General features: G+C 41.2%; 1 long non-coding RNA gene across 1 annotated transcript; it reads left to right on the top strand.

The window, feature by feature from the left end:
- The first annotated feature begins 311 nt into the window (after nt 1-311).
- Nucleotides 312-19,595, top strand: LOC138718266 (uncharacterized). Its single transcript, XR_011337035.1, has 3 exons — nt 312-539; nt 16,763-16,845; nt 19,311-19,595. It is a non-coding gene; the product is annotated as an uncharacterized lncRNA (long non-coding RNA).
- Nucleotides 19,596-21,263: the final 1,668 nt, after the last annotated feature.

Here is a 21,263-nt window from a genome sequence, read left to right as displayed (position 1 = left end):
TTGTGTTCTTAATTTTAAGCAAGTGTTTAAATCTTTGGCATTAAGCTGTGCTTGAAGAAAGGGAAGAGGGACAGATTATCAAATATTCTCTTACACCTCCCTGAACTTGGCCTATGATAGTCTTCATACCTACAGTCTTCTTTTCCAGGGTTATTTACCATTAATATTAACAAACCTGGTAAATCTATTCAGTCATGTTGCTCTTTACAAAGCCTCTGCCATTTATTGTTTGTTTCCTTTAGAATTTAACAGATTCCTGGATACCTTTTGCTATTTTCCATCTCTGGTTTCTCCTCCTGTCCCCAGGATCCCAGGGCAGAGACCTCCTGTCCTAAAGGAGGTCTCCATCCTTGCTGTGAAGGGGAAGAGAGGAACTAGGGAAAGCACCCAGCGGGACTGAAAGCAGGATAATGCATAGAGGAAGAAATTGCATTGAACGGAAGGCCATGGAGTGCTTGGTGCCCTTGTGGCACCTGCCTGTACTGCTCCACTCCCTCCTCCACCTTTCCCCATGATGAATCTGCTGTGAAAAGACCAAGGTAAGAGAAGGCGAAGGAGCCTCCCATCGCACTGGAATAAAGAATGAGTAGCACTGGGCTTTACTCAGAAGATAGGGAAAACCCACTACACAGAGAAGGAGGAGGTAACAGCACAGTAGAGGATGTCCAGATGCTGCCCTGCAGAACAGGAGATGCCTAAAGCTGCCAGTACTATGATAAGGAAAAGTTCAGTGGTATCAGAATAGGGCCAAAGGTTTTTAAAAAAATGCATAGTCAGACTGAATTAGCCCTACAGCGCGCCTCCAGTCGTCTGTGAACTTTAGGACAGCCAAGAACACAGAGTGCTATGCAGGGCCAAGCCAGTGCCATATGCAATCCAGGCAAGACACGCTGTCTTCTTCTTCTTAGTACTTGAGTAATCTGTCCTGGGGGGTCTGCGACTGTCACAAATTATGGTACCAGTGCCTCATCAATGATGCTGGTTTTGCAATTTCAGGAATGCACTCTCTGCTCAGAGGAGGGAGCAAGGGAAGACATTTACCAGGCAATCTGGCAGAGACTTTCAAGCAGAGCATCCTGCCCCCTCAACATGATTTTTCTTGTGTTGATTATGTCTTGCATATAAGTGGAAAAGCTGTTGTGCTTCTAAATGGTTGGCTGTAACTTTGTCCGGGCTTTGGGAGAGAGACTTTGGCCTCTAGATCTGAGCCTGGGATCACAGCTCCTCTGCAGTGCTTGACGGAATGAAGAGCACCAAACCCAGGTTTTGTTTCTTTGTGCATGTGTGCAACCAGCCCCTTGTCAGACCAAAGCTGCCACTTTTCAGACTGCCAGGTGGGGTAATACCGTTGGTCTGCTGTCCTTGTGCAGGTGTAAATCTGTTGCCCTTTCGGTGTGATGCCGGTTTGCAAGCTGTCGTCAGGCTGCTCCTTTGTCACTCTTGTTAATTTTCATGAAGGCATGTGTGTGCTAAAAGACATATATGGTTATAAACAGGCTTATTTATATGTGTGCCATCCACTGCTCATGTGCTACAGATCCATCCTTTAAAAGGCAGATCATGCTCTAGAATTAATATTGAAAGCCTTTATTAGTAGGAAGTGATTAAAATCATAGAATCACCTAGGTTGGAAAGGACCTTTGAGATCATCAAGTCCAATCATTAACCTCAGACTCCCAAGCCACCACTAAACTATGCCCCTGAGCACAACAGCTACACATCTTTTATATGCCTCCATGGATGGTGACTCAACTGCTTCCCTGGGCAGCCTGTTCCTGAGCCTGGTAACCCCTTCAGTGAAGAATTTTTTTCCTAATATCTAGTTTAAGCCACCCCTGGTGCAACTTGAGGCCATTTCCTCTCATCCTGTTGCTTGCTTCATGGGAGATGAGACCAACACTCACATCACTACAGCCTTCTTTTAGGCGGTTGTGGAGAGCAATAAGGTCTCCCCTCAGCCTCCTTTTCTCCAGAATACACAAATCCCAGTTCTCTCAGCGGCTGCTCATAAGACTTGTGCTCCAGGCCCTTCATCAGCTTCTTTGCAGATGCTCCAGCACCTCAATGTCTTTCTTGTAGTGAGGGACCCAAAACTGAACGTAGTAATTGAGATGTGGCCGCAGCAGTACAGGGGGAAAACCACTTCCCTAGAAGGACAGGTTGGTACAAATGAGGCTTTGTTCAGTAATTCATTCTTAAAAGTGCTTAATTCCTTCAAACTGCTCTTGTTCAATTTTGGATTTTATAGTACTACATAGGAATCCAAAATTTCATTTTCTTGTGTGGTCTTTGCAGTCCTGTAGTCTAATTTTTCTAGATCAGGCTAGACAATTGTTTCAGTACAAGGCAGATGGACACATGTGGATAATGAACTAGGGACAAGAAGGAATATGAGCAAGGACATGAGCAATCCTTTGTCCAGGGCTCAGCCCTTGACAGAATTTGGGAGAGGCAAGCAAAACTCTAGTAAGAGCTGGTCATTCAACAAGCAAAACTCTGGTAAAAGTGAGACATTCAATGTAGGAGTAGATGCTTTCATTTTCCAATTCCAAACTGCATGCTGTGGTGTCATTTCTAAGACCATGGAAGAGGTGAATTGCTCTAAAATCACAGGGCATGCTTATCTTTGTTTTGTTTTCTCTTTTTGGAAGTAGCTCGTGGGTCACTGAAGTTGAGACAAAATGATTTTGGAGTTTGTCTTTCTTTTGATATTCCTTACTGCAGGAGTGAGGAATAGGTTTTATGATGTCTTTCACACAGGAGTGCTCTGACTTCATTTACTAATGCTTTTAATAAAGTTTTGATCATCAAGTGAGAAGTCCAGTAGAATTACAAGTGACTGCAGTCAGTAAAACAAAATTATCTTTCATTTTAATGTTCTGTTCCTTGACTTGGCTGTTATGACCATGTACATCGTTCTTATTTGTCTCTGCTGATACTTGGATTCAGTGGAGAGGGTTGGAGTCTGATAAGGAAAGAAATGACTGCTCACCATTTGTTTTCTTCATAGAGACTGCATGTGGCAAAATCTTGTCATGATTGTTGCCTGAACGAGATAGGAAGTTAAATATTTCACTATGATGATTTTCATACTTGCATTGATCTCCTGTGGTTTCATAATGGAAGACATCACAAAACAAACATCCCCTAAGCAATTGTGTGAATCTAAATCACCTACGTATGTTTCTTGTTCGTAGTTAAGCATGGGTTTCTTTTTAATATAACTCTTGGCATGACAGAAACCATGCTGGTGTCATTATTTGTATTGTGGATCTAGAATGTTTTCAATAACACTGAGTTTGTTTGGGGCAGAGCGTGAATTAGTTGTCAGTTCTTGAGAAGTCAAAATTTAGTTGCTGATCAAGTGCTTAAAATATGACTTGTATTAGCGACAGGTTTCCGTATAAATTCTTTCTTGTGATCATTAGGCAAGGAGCCAAAACCTGGCAGAGCAGCAGCTCTACTCAGCAGCCGCAGTGTGGAAGTCGGCTCCAGGCTTCTATTCCAGACTGCAATTCTCACGTTTTTCAGAAGTTTTTTTTTTTCTTTCCATTTTGGCAGGAAAAATATGAAAATAAGTTTTAGTGAACCTGGAATAAATCTTTTCCCTACTCTATTTTTGCAGGAGAGTTGTCAGGCTGACAAATCAGTTATTACACAGGTCTGTCTATTATGCTCTGGACAAATCTATAGTTCCTACTGGGCTGTTCTCTGTCACTCCACCTTCTTTCACAGCCATCTTAAAATTGGTATGGAATTAAAGTACTTTTTTGAAGATGCCACTGCAAAAAGATGTCTCTGCAAAAAAAGTGGACATTTACCTGTGAAACCATAAAAGAAGCAAATGCAAACCAAAGCAGACATTTTTACTGAGTTCAGCTCCAAGCACATTGTATTTTTACAGATGAATCTATCTTTCCTTCCTGATTGTGTTGATTATTATCCCATAAATACTGTTCTTCCTTTCTTCTGACTTGCACATGCCTCTCTTGATAATGTGATCAAGAGATCAGTCATACTCCAGTGAAGTTAATTGACTAGGTCGCTATTAGGTCAGGGAAAGGGGAGGAGAAAGAGAGATTTACTGTGGGGAAAAACCACTGGTGTGCTACAGGAGCCCACTGATGATGGGGCTCAGAGAGCAGTAATGCTTTCCACTGCATCAGCACACCATGATCAGAACTTTCCTTCTGCAGCTGTTGAGGGGTAAAAAAGTTAATCCAGGATTAATGATGTAAAATTCCCTTAACACAGAGATATGAGTTCAGGATAGGTGTTCCTGGGGTAGCAGACCAAATGAGTCATTGTCTGTACTGGTATGGGTGTTCAAAGCTTCTTCAACCTCCTTGTCCAGGACCTTCTGCTTGCTCTAAAAGAAAAATGTGAAACCTGCTTGTTCCAGTGGCTGGCAAAGGAGCCTAATTTATGGTCTATGTAACCTTCTGTGCTCAACTTTTTATCGGACTCCCTGAAGCGTGTGTCCGAAGATGCACACCAGAGTGGGTAGAGACTTCATATCAAACAGATTCCTTCTCCAGGGCAAATTCCTTTCTCATTTTGCTTGCTAAACTTCTCTCTGTGCTCATTTCTTTACTTTGACCATTATAATCTGGAATTCGCCTTCAAGGTAATCTCATCAGTTAATTTTTCCAATGTGTTTGAAATGCATGATGTACTAGAAGTTATTATTTCTTCTGTTTTCTTCTAAATGTTCTAACTCCAGATCATACACGCACACATATCTCTGTAGTTTATTGTCTCATGTCTGAACAACTGACCCCTGTTTTCATCTTAGTTGCTGCCTGCTTAACTCCTGTGTTGCTGGAAATGTGTCATGGAACTAGGGAGACTTCAACAGTGTTAATTGCTTGGTATTGTAATCATGGCACTGGCTTTACACCTGTGCTTGTATTATAAAAGCTGGTGAATACAGAGGTAGTGCATTTCTGCAGTGTGTGTGTACAGCGCAATGTTTTCTTCTGAGAAGCAAAATCTGTCCTTCTCTCTTTCCTTCTTTTCCACTTAGATGCCTATTTGCCACAGCTCCCCAAGGGTCCTCTGTGGTTTTCCATCAGAGCATAAGGAAAAGCAGGAACATGCGAAACATGGGTAAAGTTTTGGGATGTGAATTTGTGCTAGAAGCTTCTATGGAGCATGTGTGAGCTATTAAAGGAGAGTTTTGGTTTTGTAGATTCTTTTTCATCCCCCTAAAGAGTCATAGTTAGGGAAATTTCTAACATGAGGTTTTATTCTTTAGATGCAAAGGTCATGTCAGTGATAACTATCAGGTCTTCACTCCAGAGCATGCGGTTCAGAGTTGCTTTTGCAAGGATTTTATAAGCAGAAAATCGCAAAAAACATCTTCTGATTTGGAACTAGCCCAACTATTTTGCTGAGAATATTTTAAAAAAAATATCATCAGACTGACAGAGCCGTCAGTGTTGATTCAAACCAAGTGGTTACAGCCTGGCAAAAGGAATAAAATGAGAGCACCAATCACTGAGTACCAGGCTCCATGATTTGAAAGAAATTGGTTACAGCTGTGCTTATTCTGGAGCACCTGAAAATATCCAAGAGTGAAAATCCAGCTAGGGCAGAGAGGCAACTGATTCCTTCCTCACCTCCTTTGTGGTAGCTTTGTTTCCTGAGGGACTGATGTATTTCCAGCTCTGATGAGTTCAAGTAAACTACTCTTGTGGCATATCAGAGACAATATTTTTAGTGGGTAGCCTGGTTGCAGTGGAAATATCAGCTGCCCAAATTTTCTTTCCTGTGTTCATTGTAGCTGACATTGGTGGCATTCCTTGTTAAGCATGAAGACCCAGTGGAGCATAGCATGGCATTGCTTGTTTTCCTTGTCTCTTAATTTTCCAGGCTGATAAACGTGGTAGAGGAGATGCACGCAACAAGTACTACTAAGGTTTGTGGCTGGAGCAGCTTAGCAACAGAATTTCCCTACAACCATGAGCACTCAATTCAGTCAGAAAACCCAAGGCAGTCTCTGTATCTGTCTTTGAGTCAGCACAGGCCCACTCGGGGGAATGCTCCTCTCCAGCACTGGAGTATCCTGGGTTGATCCACCTCGAGATGCAGGTACACCAACATGGCTCTCAGCCATCACATTTATTGCTTCTCTCCAAGCTATCAAAAATCTGCTACTCACTTTCCGCTCTTTGTCCTCCTCCATACCCAGAGCCTCCTTACGCTTCCTCTGTCCCTACACAGAAAAAGGCAACGCAATACAAAAGGCCCATGAAGCTGCAAGAATTGCTTTCAAAGTTTTTTTCCAGGCTGTGAAATTACCAGGTTTCAGAAGATAATGAAACACCTTAAATATGATGCTTGGATATATTGGGGATGAGGAGTCACATAATGGAGGCCTTTGACTTTATTTCAGGGAGTTGACTTGGCTTTCAGTTGTCACTTTTCCATTCCCTAGCAACTCCTGCCTCTGACTTCATTCTCAGACTTTCCCGTTTCACCCATGTTATTTGCTTGCCGGTTTGTTTTGGCTGAGGGGAGGACCTGTTTGTACTAACATCCATTGGACAAGTTTGTTTTTTCCAGGGAACTTGCCAACAGAGGCTGAAATCTCTCAACCCCCGAGTTGAAAACCCATCAAAAGCCCTTCAAAGTTGATAAACACAATGGCTTTATCTCACCCCCAGACTCTTCTGCACATGTTGCACTTCAGCGAAGTCGCCTCTTGTTTGAGAGATCCAGCCTGCCCATGTTTCTCTTCTGCAAACACAGCCTGGGGTGTTTTACCACAGTTAGAGTCACAGCCTGTGTGTACTCCAGACCCTCTCTGGCAGGACCCTCCTTCTCTGCTGAATCCACTTGCACCCATAGGATGGCAGCTACTCAGAAATTCAAATTTCTGCTTTAATGAAAATTTTTTATTCCCTGCAGGGGAATAAAAGCTCATGAAAGGCATTTATTTTGCCTCAGTCACATTTTTTCCCCCTAAGTGCAATCTTGAACCTGAAGCACCTCCAGCATTTAGTGCCAGAAGTAGCAAGAAAATGCAGCGTGCACCCTGAAAGCGAAAGAAAAATGGATCAAGGGTTCTTAAAATTAAAAGACTGACCAAAACATCCCAATGAGGCATGAAGGCACTAATGAGTCACACCCCAGGAAGGGCTAAATAGTAACAGAAAAAACCCTCTAGTTTCAGTTCCCTGCTGGGACCAGAGAGCTAATTCTTCATTACAAACTGGATTCTTTTCCCCTCTTGGGTGAGTTACTAGCTGCAATTTATGATGAAATAATTCTTTTGGGAAATTTTTCCTTTTGGGGAAAGAATTATGAAAAGGAAAAGAGAACCCCACCACCACCCCATTCATCAAACCAATGAGAATAACATTCAGAAAATTCTGATATGAGACAGGCTAGCTTTTGCTTCCAATATAGTTTGGCTGATTATCCTGGAAATGGATTGAGTGGCACCTTTGAGTCTTTTTCTTCCTTTCCTGCTGAATATTAGCAAAGAAGAAATTGTTTTGCAATGAAAAACAGCTTACACTTCACAGGAGACCTTTTGTCTCTGGCAAAAAAAGGATTTTGCTACATCTTTTTGAGAAGGCAGCCTTGTGTTATTTATGATAAAGAGTTTACCAGGACAAATCTAGCTTAAATCAAATTCTAGCAAAAATGTCCAGCTTCTGTGACCTGAATCCAGTGCTGTCATGGATGGATATGTCTTAGCCAAGGCAAAAGATTGAGAGTTTGGAGTAAAATGTGCCAAAAAGATGAGATCAGGATGGAATTCTGGCATCCACAGTCTTGGTCTACTATGTTGCAAGAAGTGCTAGGAAAACCTTGTTGATTCCTGACACTATTTCAACCATGTTTGTGTGGTTGTACACATGTCAAGGACATAATTAAAGCTGTATGGATGAGTACTTTTACCAATCAGCCTTTAGGAAAAGCATATAACAGCAATCATAACCCTGCTGAAAAAAAGACTTCTTGGTAGGCAGGGATGTATTTGTGACTTCCATTAAAATGGAAGAGAGGAGGGAGCTGGCCTCTTCTCCCAAGTGACAGGGGACAGGACAAGAGGGAATGGCCTCAAGCTCCGCCAGGGGAAGTTTAGGCTAGACGTTAGGAAAAAATTCTTCACAGAAAGGGTCATTGGGCACTGGAACAGGCTGCCCAGGGAGGTGGTTGAGTCACCTTCCCTGGAGGTGTTTAAGGCACGGGTGGACGAGGTGCTGAGGGATATGGTTTAGCGTTTGATGGGAACGGTTGGACTCGATGATCCGGTGGGTCTCTTCCAACCTGGTTATTCTGTGATTCTGTGAAAATGCTCTGCAATGAGTTCAGTGTACCTGCAAGATAAATTAGATTTCTTCCTCCATCATCCAGTGTTATGGGAAGCTGTTTTGCTGATGTGATGCAGAGAATAGGAACTTGGCTAACTTTGGTTCTGAGGTTCCAGACTAAAGGTTCCGATTAGAGGCCCTACAAGTGGTATGTTATTGCATGGTATTAGGGAAGATGAACGATGTCTGTGTTTCGACAGATTGTTTGCATAATTTAAAAGAGAGAAAATCAGCTCATTGTTGATCCAGATTTTGTCATAAGTAATTTGAAAGTTCTCTATGGGTTCAGCTGAAAAGCATTTGGACTCAATGAGAAAATGCATGTTGATGTACGTTGTATTTTGATGAGGAAGCAGGGTTTTGCAGTCATCCTTGTCCTGTGGGCTCACCTAATAAAGGGTTTCACAATTAATTTGCAAGTTCGGGGCAAGTTCAATCACTCTTTTCTAGGTCATTTTTAAAAACTTATGATATAATTACATATGCAGTTCAGTCCAAGAGAATCCTTGAATGTTATTAGGAGATGTGTCGTATCCAAATGCTGCCAATGTTAGCTGAAACTTCAGAAGCCTGAGCCAAACTGAGACACAATTTTTCCTTCCTTCCTCCTTCTATTTTTCACGCTTTTCCTCACCACTACAACTAAAAATAATGTGCCCTGCTTGCCTCATTTGCTAAAATATGTATACCTGTGTGTTAAGCTGTAATTTTAGTTTTATTTTGATACCTCATGTAAGAAAGGTTGAATATTGGTCTTTTACAGACACATTCAAATTGTTTTAGATGGCTGTTAGATGCAACGCTTTTTGTAGTCATCATGCAGACAAGAGCTTTCCCAGTGAATGAAAGAAGTTTCATGAATTTTGGATTCTTTCTCTTTTTTCCTCTTATTTTTCTTTTTTTTGGTTACTGCTTTAATAAAGCACTGGATGTTTTGAAATGATGAATGCATACCTTCTGAGTGAAGTGTAGCCAGAGCTACAGCTGCAGCTCCCTTTCTATATGTGTTGCTCAGTAGGCCTGTGGGAACTGATGGAACAGACTGCTGGGACTGCCGGGGGGACGGCTCTGCTGTTGCTACTGGCTTGCACCCAGTTTAATACCTTGTATGTCACTGAATGTAGGAGGGATGGTGTAACAGGAAAAACACTGCTTTAAGATGGAACTCCTAAAAATAATTAATTATGTTAATGTTAGTTCTAATGTTTGTACACTCTGGAGCATCATGTTAATATTGGAGGAGGCTAAGACTTTTGATTTTTTAATAGCTTCATGCCTACTTGCAGCCAGTGGGTCAAGTGCTTTACCTGCCTGCTGGCCCATAAAGGGTCTGAACACATTGCCAACCATGTGCACTACTGTCCGTTGTGGGCTAGGGTACCAGGCATGGAAAGTAATTGTATAGCTTCTAATGAAGTACTCATAGTGCTGTGACTGATGGTGTTTCTTCCTTGGTAGAAGTGGCAGGGACTGGGTTTTTATTTGAGCAGGGTTTCTTTGACTTCAGTCACTTTGTTTCTTCAGTTTCTTTGACTTCAGTCTGGATGTGTGCAGGGGACCGTTGGGTTATCAAGTCTTCCTTTGTAAGAGGACTGGGAAAAAACAGAGAGAAAGAAAAGACAAAAGCCAGGTGGTCCAGATTGAGTCTGAAGCCGGTATACACTTACTGGTTCTTCTGAATAACTAATGCAGAGCAACTCTGGCAGGAAAAATAAGCCCCTGCTGAGTCAGGGTAGTGCCCTTTAGGTGACTGTGGCTAGTAGTGAATGCTTAAAGAGAGTGTGTTAATGCACATCCTTTCAGCAATCAGAGGCTCTAACCTCAGCAAGTGGACCATTGTGGTCCTGTAAACATAGGATCTATCCTCCATCAATGTATTTAATCTCTGAGATTCAACGTAAACTTCTTGCCACTTCTTTGTGGCATTGAGCATTAGGACTAACCCCTTAGTCAGGCAGAGGAATAAGTTGCACGTTTTTAAGTTCATTGTATGAAACTTTTTTTTTGTTGGCTTTTTTTAAGAGCCACAGCCAGAAAGTGTTACCAGACACTCAGTGGTTGTCTTATTAGCAGGATGATCTTTTAAAAGAATCAGCTTCTCCATTGGAGGCAGACTTCCACCCAGCTCTGCTGATGAGAAAGCTCAATTTACTTGAGATAAAATTAGCTAGGAGACTGTAACCTCTTGTTAACAATGTAGGCAGTAATATCCTCATATGGTAAAAACAGATTTGGAAGAGAACATCTGCCCAAGCCTCATACTGTGAAAATTAGCTTTTAGAATGAAATGAACTTTGAATGACTTCCACTGGACTAGTCCAATTGAACCTGAAGGAACACCTCTGTGTTAACAAGATTACTTTGTTGTATCTTGTTTTGGATTTGGTTGGATTTTGTCTTCTTTGGGCACGCTTCTTTTTCCTGGGGTACACTTTGGTGCTCTCTGGGTACACAGCTGAAGTTTCCTTGCATGCATCCTTAAGCACAACTGTCAGGCAAGTAAATATATCCTGGTAATAAGTGGGTGAAATCACAAGTCAGTTCATTTCCTTGCTCCCATTTCTTTGTAATCAGAAGATGAAGTCACTCCAGAAAACGCAGAGGAGGCTCTGCTATCCATGGCATACCGTGCCTGCAGTTAGCACACATTCTAAATCACAGCTCTAAAGCTTATTTATACAGCTAAATGTCATAAGTTTAAAAATAATGAGTTTATTCAAAAAGAAAAATTCTTCCCAAAGTGATTAATTCATGGAAGGAGACTCATTCCTGGTGTAACAGCCAGCTAGAATTATTCTAGACTTTCTCTTGAAGTCAATTACCTGCTGGAAAATCTGTTCACTCCACCAGGTCGGTCCAAGTTCAACAGCTAGGACTAATGAGGCAATGGTATATAGCACGAAACAGTAAATTTTTCATAATTGCTTGTGCATCTCATTGTGACAAGTTAATCACATTCTAAGCCAACAAACTGGTTTTGGTATATAAAGTTAAAAATAATAGGGTTTAGGCAAACGGCTGCTTAGAAGTTTTCATAGTGAAACAGTTTCCTTTTTGGCTAATGTGTATAAGCCTTCCTGAAAAAGCAATTGACAGTGACTTTCTTAAAACCACACATAGGACTTAACATTTAGTATCATAGTTGTTGACTCTTCAGTGTCTTACCTCTTTTTTTTTTTAATTTAACGTGAAAAAAAAAAATGCCTGTGCCATAGAGCACTATCACAAAATTGCAGTTGCTGCTCTTCAAAATTCTCACTTCAGTTTGCAGGCAGCTGCAAAGTGCAGGCAGGCACACACGGATGTTCTGCTCCCCCAAGAAACCTTCCTTATTGCTTCTTGCCTGATCTCTCAGATAATACATTAGTCTAGGCCCCGAACAAGCAGGATCAGATGAACTATAACCACAGTGAACTGCTTTGCTGCACTCTGCCTGCAGATCAATATCCCTCTCAATTTACTTTTACTCTTTGATTCCAACTTCCAGAGTTTCATAATGGAGTTATGAAAACACATTTCACAGTGAAACTTGGCAAAGTGACGGACAAGAAATGACTTTCCCTAGTAATTTTAGATGCATCTGTACAGTCACTGTTAAGATAGTCTAAGAAAAAGAGGATGGGGGAAAAATATTTGAAAATTTTTATTATGGTATTTGAAAAACTTGATGTCTCATGCTGATGCTGATAAAGAGATGTCATTTGTCTTTTGTTCATAAAAAGATTTGAGATCAAATAATTTGAAAATATTAATGGCTTGCTAAATAAGCATCAAGGGAATACATTGACTAGGAGTGAGAGTGCTCTTTTCCAGTGGATTCATAACATGCCTTCTTCAGTAAAAATATAATTGCAGATATTTAAGCAGTTGACAGACTAGAAGGGCTGCAGTGGAGTTGCTTTTTTCTCTGAAGTAAATGAAACTTTCTAATTACAAACTCACCCAAGGAACTGTTCTGATTTTCAGGGTAAGTAAGTGCTACAAGATTTATAGGAAATGTGCTGGAAGGTTTTTTTCTTTTTTCTTTTTTTTCTCCTTTTTGTTTACATAAGTACTGAATTTCTGACACGAGCATCTAACAGTTCAGCCAGGAAACTCAAAGCTATGCTTGACCGTGCGTTATCAGCCTACTGTCATGATTGTCTCTTGGCTTAAAGCAAAAGCCATGTCAGGTATACAGTAACTTAAAAATGCACGTTTCTTTAGGTCATAATTTGAGGTAATTTGAGAGATGTTTTCAATATTGACATGGGGGTGGGGTAAATATATCAGTTATATTTGTAGCTTTCTTTCAGAGAAGAAAGATAAGATAGCTATATAATATCAAATAAATATCCCCCTAATTGGAAGCCTGTGTGCAGCCAGGGAAAAATGGAATGAAAAGATACTAAAGAAGAGGTGGTAGCTGAGTGGCAGCTGTTGGTTTGGGAAAAGCATGAAGTGAGAGCCAGTGGGGCCTGGGCTGGCAGCCGGGCAGTGCAGGGAAGAGATCAAAGTGGAGGGAGGTTCATACATACTTAATATCCTCAAAGGACCAAAATCCTCACTTCTGCTAGGAGACATAGATAATAATTTCCTTCTCTTCTTTGAAACTACTCCCTCTTCTTGATTTTCCTAAGATCAGAATCCAGCCCTGCGTGGCAAAGTGTGTTTTGAGATATTTTTAACTTGTTTTTTTAAAAAAAAATTAGTGCAGTATTTTTGTTTTCTGGTTGTGCTGTACGATTGAAAGAACCCTACTGATTCACGCTGAAGTGATGCAGAGCAGCATTTGTTTGTGTTCTGAGGAGAAGGAAGTAAAACATCCACACATTCAAAGGAAAACATGCTTAATGAATCCACATACATTAATTTGCTGCCAATAGAGATCCTTAGTAACAAAAGGAATCATTACTCATGCAAAGATCATGACTAAAAACCATAAAATGTATGTTCTCTGTAGGGAGCTCAAATGAGACAATGCCATGCAGATTTCTATGATTTATGCTGCTCCATTTTATTGTCTTCTAAGCTTTCATCTGATGAGAAAGGAAAGACCCAAGAGATGGCAAAGACCTCCTTCTGTTTCATCTGCCCAATTTTTTGGTGTTGTTTGAAAGAAGAATTCTTGGGCAGATGTTATTTGTTTAGTAGCCACATCAGTCTTAAAATATACAATGTAGATCGGCAGTGTAAGAAAAAAAAAAAAAAGACTGCAGAATACAGTAGAATATTCAACTAATTATTTTAACTGCTTTTCCAAAAGGGCCATTCTTTTAATAATAGTCTGCTTTTGTAAAACATCTCTCAGATGAGGACTTAAAAATGTGGTAGAAAAATTGTCTCGACACGTCTGTGGGATAGGTAAGTTCTATTAATCTGTTTTCACAGAAAGAGAAAGCTGAACATCAGAGAGCTGAAAACACCTTTTCCCAACTTTGGCATTATGTAACAACCATGAGATCTAGGAGTATTGTGTTAAATTCCCACCCCCCTCCACTCCCCCCCAACCAATTTTATCTTTTGCTTTTCCAGCATAAGGTCTTGGTATAACTTTGTCTTTTCTGGTCATGGGTTATAAAATGGTTAAAGGCAGGGATGGGTGGGTCATTCCTGAGATGTACAACATGTGTCTGGAGTCATATGTAAGCTCCTAAGTTAAACATTTCATAAATACATCAGAATGGATGTAGCCTTTCTCAAAGTTCCTCAGCCTGAAACTATTTCACCTACCCCTATATTGCTTGTCTGAGATTACAGAGTGTGGGTAAATTCCCCAAGAACATACGGCCCTATTAATGTTAAATGGGTTTTTAAATATCACAGGCATGCTAGGTATTGGTTGCTGGGCATATGTAGTCAGCAGCATTATTTTGTCTGGCTTCTCCAACAGATACTTCAGAAATACAAGGGAGTAACAGGAAAATTAAGTTAGTTAAGTTCATAATGAAAAGAGAAACCACAGCAGTCTGTGAAGGCTAAAAGTCTAAAAGCCATTTTCAGCTCTACTGAATCTTAGTCCTTGTATATAATTACCTGTATTAGTAATTATTTTCTTTACCCACACTTCACTCTTCTGTGGAGAATAACAGAGATCCTGGGCAAGAGGACACAGTAGTTCTGAGTGTTCATTCTCCAGTTCTGGATGCCTTAAAAAGAAACTCAACGTGTTGTAAATTAGTGAAAGGATTTGCCTTGTCTTCAGGTGTTGCCAAAGAAACTCTTAAGGAAGCAAAGAAAAGAGTAAGTGGATTTTTTCATGAGTAATTTAGTGATCTCTAGCAGTTTTAGGAGCTGTGTAGTTCCTTCCAATGTATGCTAAAACAAAGACACCAGAAATATGGAAGTGAGCCTTTACCTCATTAATACTGCCAGGAGAAAACAGAAGAATTAGCAAACTCTGTGATGGGCAGCCACAGCCAAAGCAAAAACCAGCTCTGTGGAATAAGATGTGCTGCAGACACCAACAGCCTGTGATAATTTGGCCTGTAAAAGAACATATGTTTCATAAATGGAAAAATGAACTAAAGCGGCTGCTGCTGAAGCTTTCAAGACGCCTGAACTACTCAACATAAACACTGCACAAACTTTGCCAGCTAAGCCAAGAGGCAGTGCTGGCAGGGGCTACATGTTTCCCTTCATATAAACCTGCAGTAAAGCTGGTAGCTATGGGGAATGCCCGCTGTAGGACATGATAAATAGATCTTTCTGGTGCTTACCAAATCTGCTTTTTATGGTATTATTACTGCAATTGGTGCAAGCCCCAACTGTTGGCAGCTGGTACAGTCACAGCGCCCGTGTTTGCCACCAAGGATGTGGAAATGGGTGTTAAAGCCCACCCAGGGAAACAGCTGTGCCTATGGGAAATAGGCAGCAGGAGGGGAGAGCGGAGTACTGGTGTTTGCTGCGAAGAGGCTTATCTCACGCAGACGTGCTTCACCACAGTATGTGGGCAAGTGAAAAGAGTCAAGGGGCCGGCAAAGGGCTTTGGGGAAGGGAGAAATGAGCAACATGGCAATACTCAATGTGTGGCTTCTTCGTGCCCACCTGCGAGGCTGGGGGCTTCGCACAGAAGAGCAAAGGCCACAAGCACAGCAGCTACAATGTTGCTCCAACAAGCCCTGAAAAACGCCGGCTTTGTTAGCATGTGTGGCAAGTTACCAGGAGCTCAGTGAAATTCTGTGCTCGGAGAGTCTTGTGCTGGGAAGGAAAAATGAGCTGTGAAGTAATAACGATAATAACAGTATTCAATGAGGCAGATGTAATCCGCATTTCTTCAGCTGATCCTGGCTTGCAGCATCGATGCTGCATGACAGAATTGCAGTCCTGGGGATCTTTTCAAAAGTTTTGACGCTGGAGCCATGGTGTGGCTCAGACTGATCTACAGCTAAAATACTGCATTTTTTTATTGCAAGTCATATTTACAGAGTGCTTAAGTGAGGCACGTTCCTCAAAACACTTATCCGTTAGAATTAGTAGTGTGGGGAGGGCTTTCCTGCTCATTTATAAAACCTCTGAGTATATTTTTCTTTTCTGGCTTACTTTCAAGAAACCTTGGTAATACTGAGCTTCATGCAAATATATATTTGTGGCAAGCCCACTGGAGCCAGAGAATAGCAAATATTGACCCTCTTGTGTCTATAGAAAAGCAAATGCAAAACTGGCTGTGGGCAGCTCAGATTTCATTTTCAAAATAAATACTTGTTGTATTCCTTCTGTTTTCAGCTTGACCTGCTGTGTTGATACTAAAAGGCTGAAACCTCTCCTGCTGCAACTTGCCTCTGTCTAAGACATTATCGACATGTAAAATTTTCTAGGATGCTCAGGGTCCAGACAGTTATTGCACGCATTTCTTCTGATGCACAGTGCTCTGTCTCAACCTATCTCATGCAGCTTTTTTGGGACATATTCCTGTATGCTTTGGATACTCCAGAAAATGCCCTGCAGGGCTTGGGTGGTTCTGAAGGTGATCTAGAGCTTGCAGATTCACTACATTTCACTACACTTGTTGGACAAGGAATATCTGCAAGGTATGGTGAAATCACTGTTATTTCAGTAAGACTAAGGTAAGGCACAGGCAGAAGTATTTGTTTACAGCATGCACAGAAGGAAAAACAGCCATGGATATTCATGTGAGACTTAAATGAAAAAGAACTTGCATGTGCTTGGACCTCTGAGAATTCATCTCAATGTGCTGCCTGGCTGGCTGTCTTCTGACTCACTGCTCACTGTGGGCTTTGCCCATCTTCTCTGAATGTGGCACAGCTCTCCATCAATTTTCCCCTGGCATTAGATGCTATCACAAGGAGCAATCGTTCTACCCTCCTGCCTTTACCCACAGAGTCCTGCGACCTCCTCCATGGTGGCCTTGTACATGCTAGTGGTGTTGTACAGTGGTGCAAGTTAGACAACCCGTCTGTGCTGATACTTACCTTTATTTTTTTTCATGTTATCAGGTTACCTTTCACTGGATGAGTTCTTTTATCATGTGGACTGTGAGGCTGCAGCAATACTTGGATTGACACCAGCAAAAAGACAGGTGAGGGGCAGGAATGAGTGGTGGCCACTATGCTGGGGAGGGGACCACTGATGCATCCTGGCTTAAAGTCTCTCTGAAATCGTGGCCTTACTGTGCATGTTTCTGCCTGAAGCATCTCCTTGTTTGGAGCCAAATATTTGGTGTTCATCCATCAACAGAGATACATGATACAATTGTCTAAATGAGTTGTGTGTAATCTCTGACTGGCTCGTGACTGAGAGCAGATATGACAGTGATTAGCCACTTCGGGAGAGCTTCTCATCCAGGGAAAGATGGACATGATATGATAGATGGAAGTCTCAGAGGTGTGGGAGCCAGCTGCAGGGGTGAGGTTCATACTAAATGTGGGACTTGAACTCTCTGCATTACTGCAGAGACCTTTCCCTCCAAAGAAATGTGAAGTACATTGGCAGCTGGCACATGCTGAAGCTTGCACAGAGTTATACTGCTGTCTACTGAGCAGCGTATATACAAACACAAGCATCAAATCCTTGCAAGACCTAAATTACACTTCACCACACCACATATAATTTAATTGCCAGTCAGCTAACCAACACAACTGAGTGATCTTTCCATGGGTAGCTGAAGTCACATGGGTTCCTAAATCCTGTTCTAATGGAAATCTGGTAAATCTGCTTTAGTTTTTGCTACCTAGACAGTACCCACCACCATCATAGTCACAATTTGCAGTGAAGCCTAGGGAACCCTTTTCTTCGGGGGAAAATACATGTATTTTGTATGTAATAGATGAAAAAAAAGTATTGTGGTAGTATGAAGATGACAATTTCATCTAATTTGACAGAAAGTGACTGACCAAAATACAATTAGATCAGAAACAGAGGTACCCTAGCATTTTGTTTCAAAACTGTTGGATTTATAGAGCCTGGCAGGAAAGGTCTGGGGAGGAGTTTTGCAGGAGTCACAGCCCTCAGAAGACTTGTTCAGGTTCACAGCAAATTAACAGATGCACACCTCTTCTGTGTTTGCCCCACTAGGCAGGCTAGGCAGCTAGTGGACCAATGGCACTTGTGAGACAGTGCAAGTTAGAGGTCTAAATTGCAATAATCTCTCAAACAACAGAACTTGTATGCAAAGGGAAACATACATCTTCGTGACATATGTATTGTTGGGACTTCGGAGAATAAATATGAAATGCCTAATGTATGTGTAATGGAAGATGATCTTCAGAAATTTCTAGGTACGTAGAGTTTTGTGTTTTAAATGATTTAGAATGAAAAGGCAAATTTTGACCCAAACGATATTGCTGGATTAATGAAATACTAAAAAAAATAGGTAAGTCATAGGGAATGAAACCTGAATTCTGGTGAAGCCACGTTTTATGTCGCTATAATAGATAAAACAGACCTGAAAATTTTTTTGAAAACCCTTATTTTCTTCTTTCTTTCTAAAAATTCTGCTAGTGAGTTACTTGGTCTTACATAATAAAAGTCCACATGGGGCATAATAAACGTGAGTCTATATAGCAAATTTTCAGGTTTTCCTTGGGACATTTCTTTACACTATCTTTGTATTGGGAAAAAGAAAATGGTAGGGAAAGACTTCCACCAAAATTTATGTAACTATAAATGCACATGAGATTATGTAAACAATAAGGAAATTTTATTTGCTTCCCTTTGCATAAATGTGTGGTAAGAGAGTTGTAAGAGCACATACAAGGCAGTTTTGGTAGGAGAAACAAAGTGCAAGACTATGGTAATAAAAAAATAAATAAATACTACAGATATTACGTTTGTGAAGATATGACAACTAGACAGTGAATTTCATTGCTTCAGCCATTTGGAAAATGATCGATTTTGCAGTTGTTCAGTGTCCGTGGTGCACAGAGATCAGGCGTGTTTGGGGATACTATTGCTGCACAACCTTTGCACTTTGCTGGAAAAACCACCTTTGTCTGAAAGCTGGGTAGTAAAACTAATGCTCCCAACCAAGGCATATTTGATAAAGGCAGGACAGACTGAAATTATATTGCTCTTGAAGTTAGTTTATCTATCTGAAAGCTTTGGAGGGTGACCACCTCCTCATTTCTTTTGTTCTAGTGTTCTCCAAAAGCTTTTTGATTAATCAGTTTTCCTTTCCTTTTCACTCTCCATGTTTGGGATTTGGAATATCACTTTGTATTGGAAAATAACAATACTTGGGCTACAGCTGAGCCCAATGTCTTGGGCTACAGCTGAGCCATTTTATAAAGACTGGCATAAACAAAAAAGAGACAAACCTCAAAAAACCGAAGGGATGTTTAGGGTCTCTCCTGACTGTCCAGCTAACACAAATCTATTCTCTTTTAACTGAGTGATTCCCATTTAGTTCAATATGAATAAATGTTACTACTATGTCTCAAAGCTGATGCCAAGATTTACTTGTTTTCTACTGAAAAACTGTCTCTTAGGCCTAAATGGCTGGTGCTTTTGTCTTGTATATTAAAAATGATGGTTTTGTTCTTCCAGGAGAGCTGACTGCACCCCTACTGAGCCCTTCTTAGGATAAGATCTGCTGGGAATCTGCGCGTCACCTCAAATTAGAATTCCTTGTCAGAAGCAAGCTCTGGAAAGACAATATAAAACTGATCCATTATGAAGGAAAACACCTGGCAACAAAATTATAGGAGAGGGTCAAATGCAAAGTGTCATTTGGAGGATTCTAGAGCAGACTTCACTCTTGGTTTTCACTAACTTTCTAATTCTGAAGAGTGAATGAAAATATAACTAGTAAAATGAAGTTCCTAGAAATAAACTCAAATTTCAGATGGCTGATCCCACCCAGGGACCAGCTATGAGGAGGTAATAAACTCTGCTTTTAAAAAGAAATAAGCAGTGCCAAGCTGCTATTGTACTTGAGGGTTTGTGTCTGCCGAATTCAGCTGTTTTTAAGGGCCACACACATCCAAAGTCTGCACAGTCCCTGGTATGAGTATCCTTCCAATTGCCATCAGCCTATGTACCATGTAGCAAAAGAAACGTTATTTTGGTTGAGTGAAACTTTTGTCAAGCCAGTACCAAGGAGCACCCAAAATTGATTTGGGCACTGGGTATTTTTTACCTATAGGCAGGACCTTACAGTGCTTCCAGGGAATCCATGTCAGTTTCTGGCGGGGGGAAGGGATTGTTTTATCCAAATTTTTGGGTTTGTTTTTTTTATATTCATAAAATACATTGAGTGTGATATAGAGGGACATCCTGTACTTTGGATGTGAGTTGATATGGGCAAGAAGCAAGGAAAGAGGGGAACTGCGGAGCCAGCAGACGTCGGTTTTGCAGAAACATCTGGCCGTGGCCTGAGGAGGTGCATGGTGAGGGAGGGAAAGAAGATGAGTGCGATGAACCATGTCTGCTGTAGCACAGGGGAGAGGAGAGAGCAGAAGCTGAAGAGCACAGCACAGGTAGGCTGGACTGGGAATGGCTGTGATTTTAACAGCTGAGATTTTCAAAGGCCTCTTTGCTCAGAAGCAGCACCTTACCTCTGGCTGTCAGGCCTTAGAAACAGATGAAAGAGCAGGCATTCAGGCCCCTCCCAACTGGTAAAAGGTTTTCGATAGCCTCTAGCTCATAATGGACTCATAATCAGTATATTCCTGATGCTGCTGAACTGCAGGGAGTCTGTGTTTTGATGCTGGTTGGACCCATACCTCCAGGTAACTTAGTCTGGAGACTGAGCTACACACTTAGTGCCAGCTGCACATCACTGTGCCAAGGTTCCTGTGTCCTGTGGCTGCATTTGGAGCAGTGTGTGCACGTATCTGTTGCCACAGCTAGTGACATAGGAGATGAACACAACAGCTAAGCATGCACACTCCTGTGTAACATGAATGGGTGTATCTCTTGTGTCTTTATCAACCACAGTTCAGCTGGGAAACCAGATTCTCTCTAAGTTCCTACATTTGCTAATGTTATCTTTCTATAAGCCTATTTCGTGCTACAATGGAATCAGAAGTATGGGACAGACTCTGAAAGTGGAGCAGCTGAGATGATGAGATTGTGATGTTCCCTTGCTGCTGTTCCTGTTGTCATGAAAAGTACAAACTAGCTACTGCTTGAAAGGACACATTTCTGCCCCCCTGGCCAGTTCGTATTGAGTCTGAAAATGAGTTTTTGAAAAATTACACATCATGTAGAGTAGAACTACTTGCCCTGTTGTTCTTTAAAAAGAAGTTTCCCCTGTTGTTCCCTAAATGAAATAGTTAATGTCAGTGTTTTCAAAGCACAACTTTGCCTTTCCATTTTGACACAGTACTATTAAGCACAGACATTTATGCCCCTTCTCCATTCCCCTACCTGCCTCCTTGCTTGTTTGGGTTTTTTTCTAAGAAAAGTTAAAATATTTGTAAGTCTAAGTCTTTTAATTTTAGTTTGAACTGAATGTTTCAGGGAGTGATGAAATAATGTCTCATTTTCTTTCTTACA

This window comes from Phaenicophaeus curvirostris, chromosome 2, assembly GCF_032191515.1.
Source record: "Phaenicophaeus curvirostris isolate KB17595 chromosome 2, BPBGC_Pcur_1.0, whole genome shotgun sequence".
Classification (NCBI taxonomy): domain Eukaryota; kingdom Metazoa; phylum Chordata; class Aves; order Cuculiformes; family Cuculidae; genus Phaenicophaeus; species Phaenicophaeus curvirostris.
Note: the sequence above shows the minus strand (reverse complement) of the source record. Positions and strands in the feature narration are given on the sequence as shown.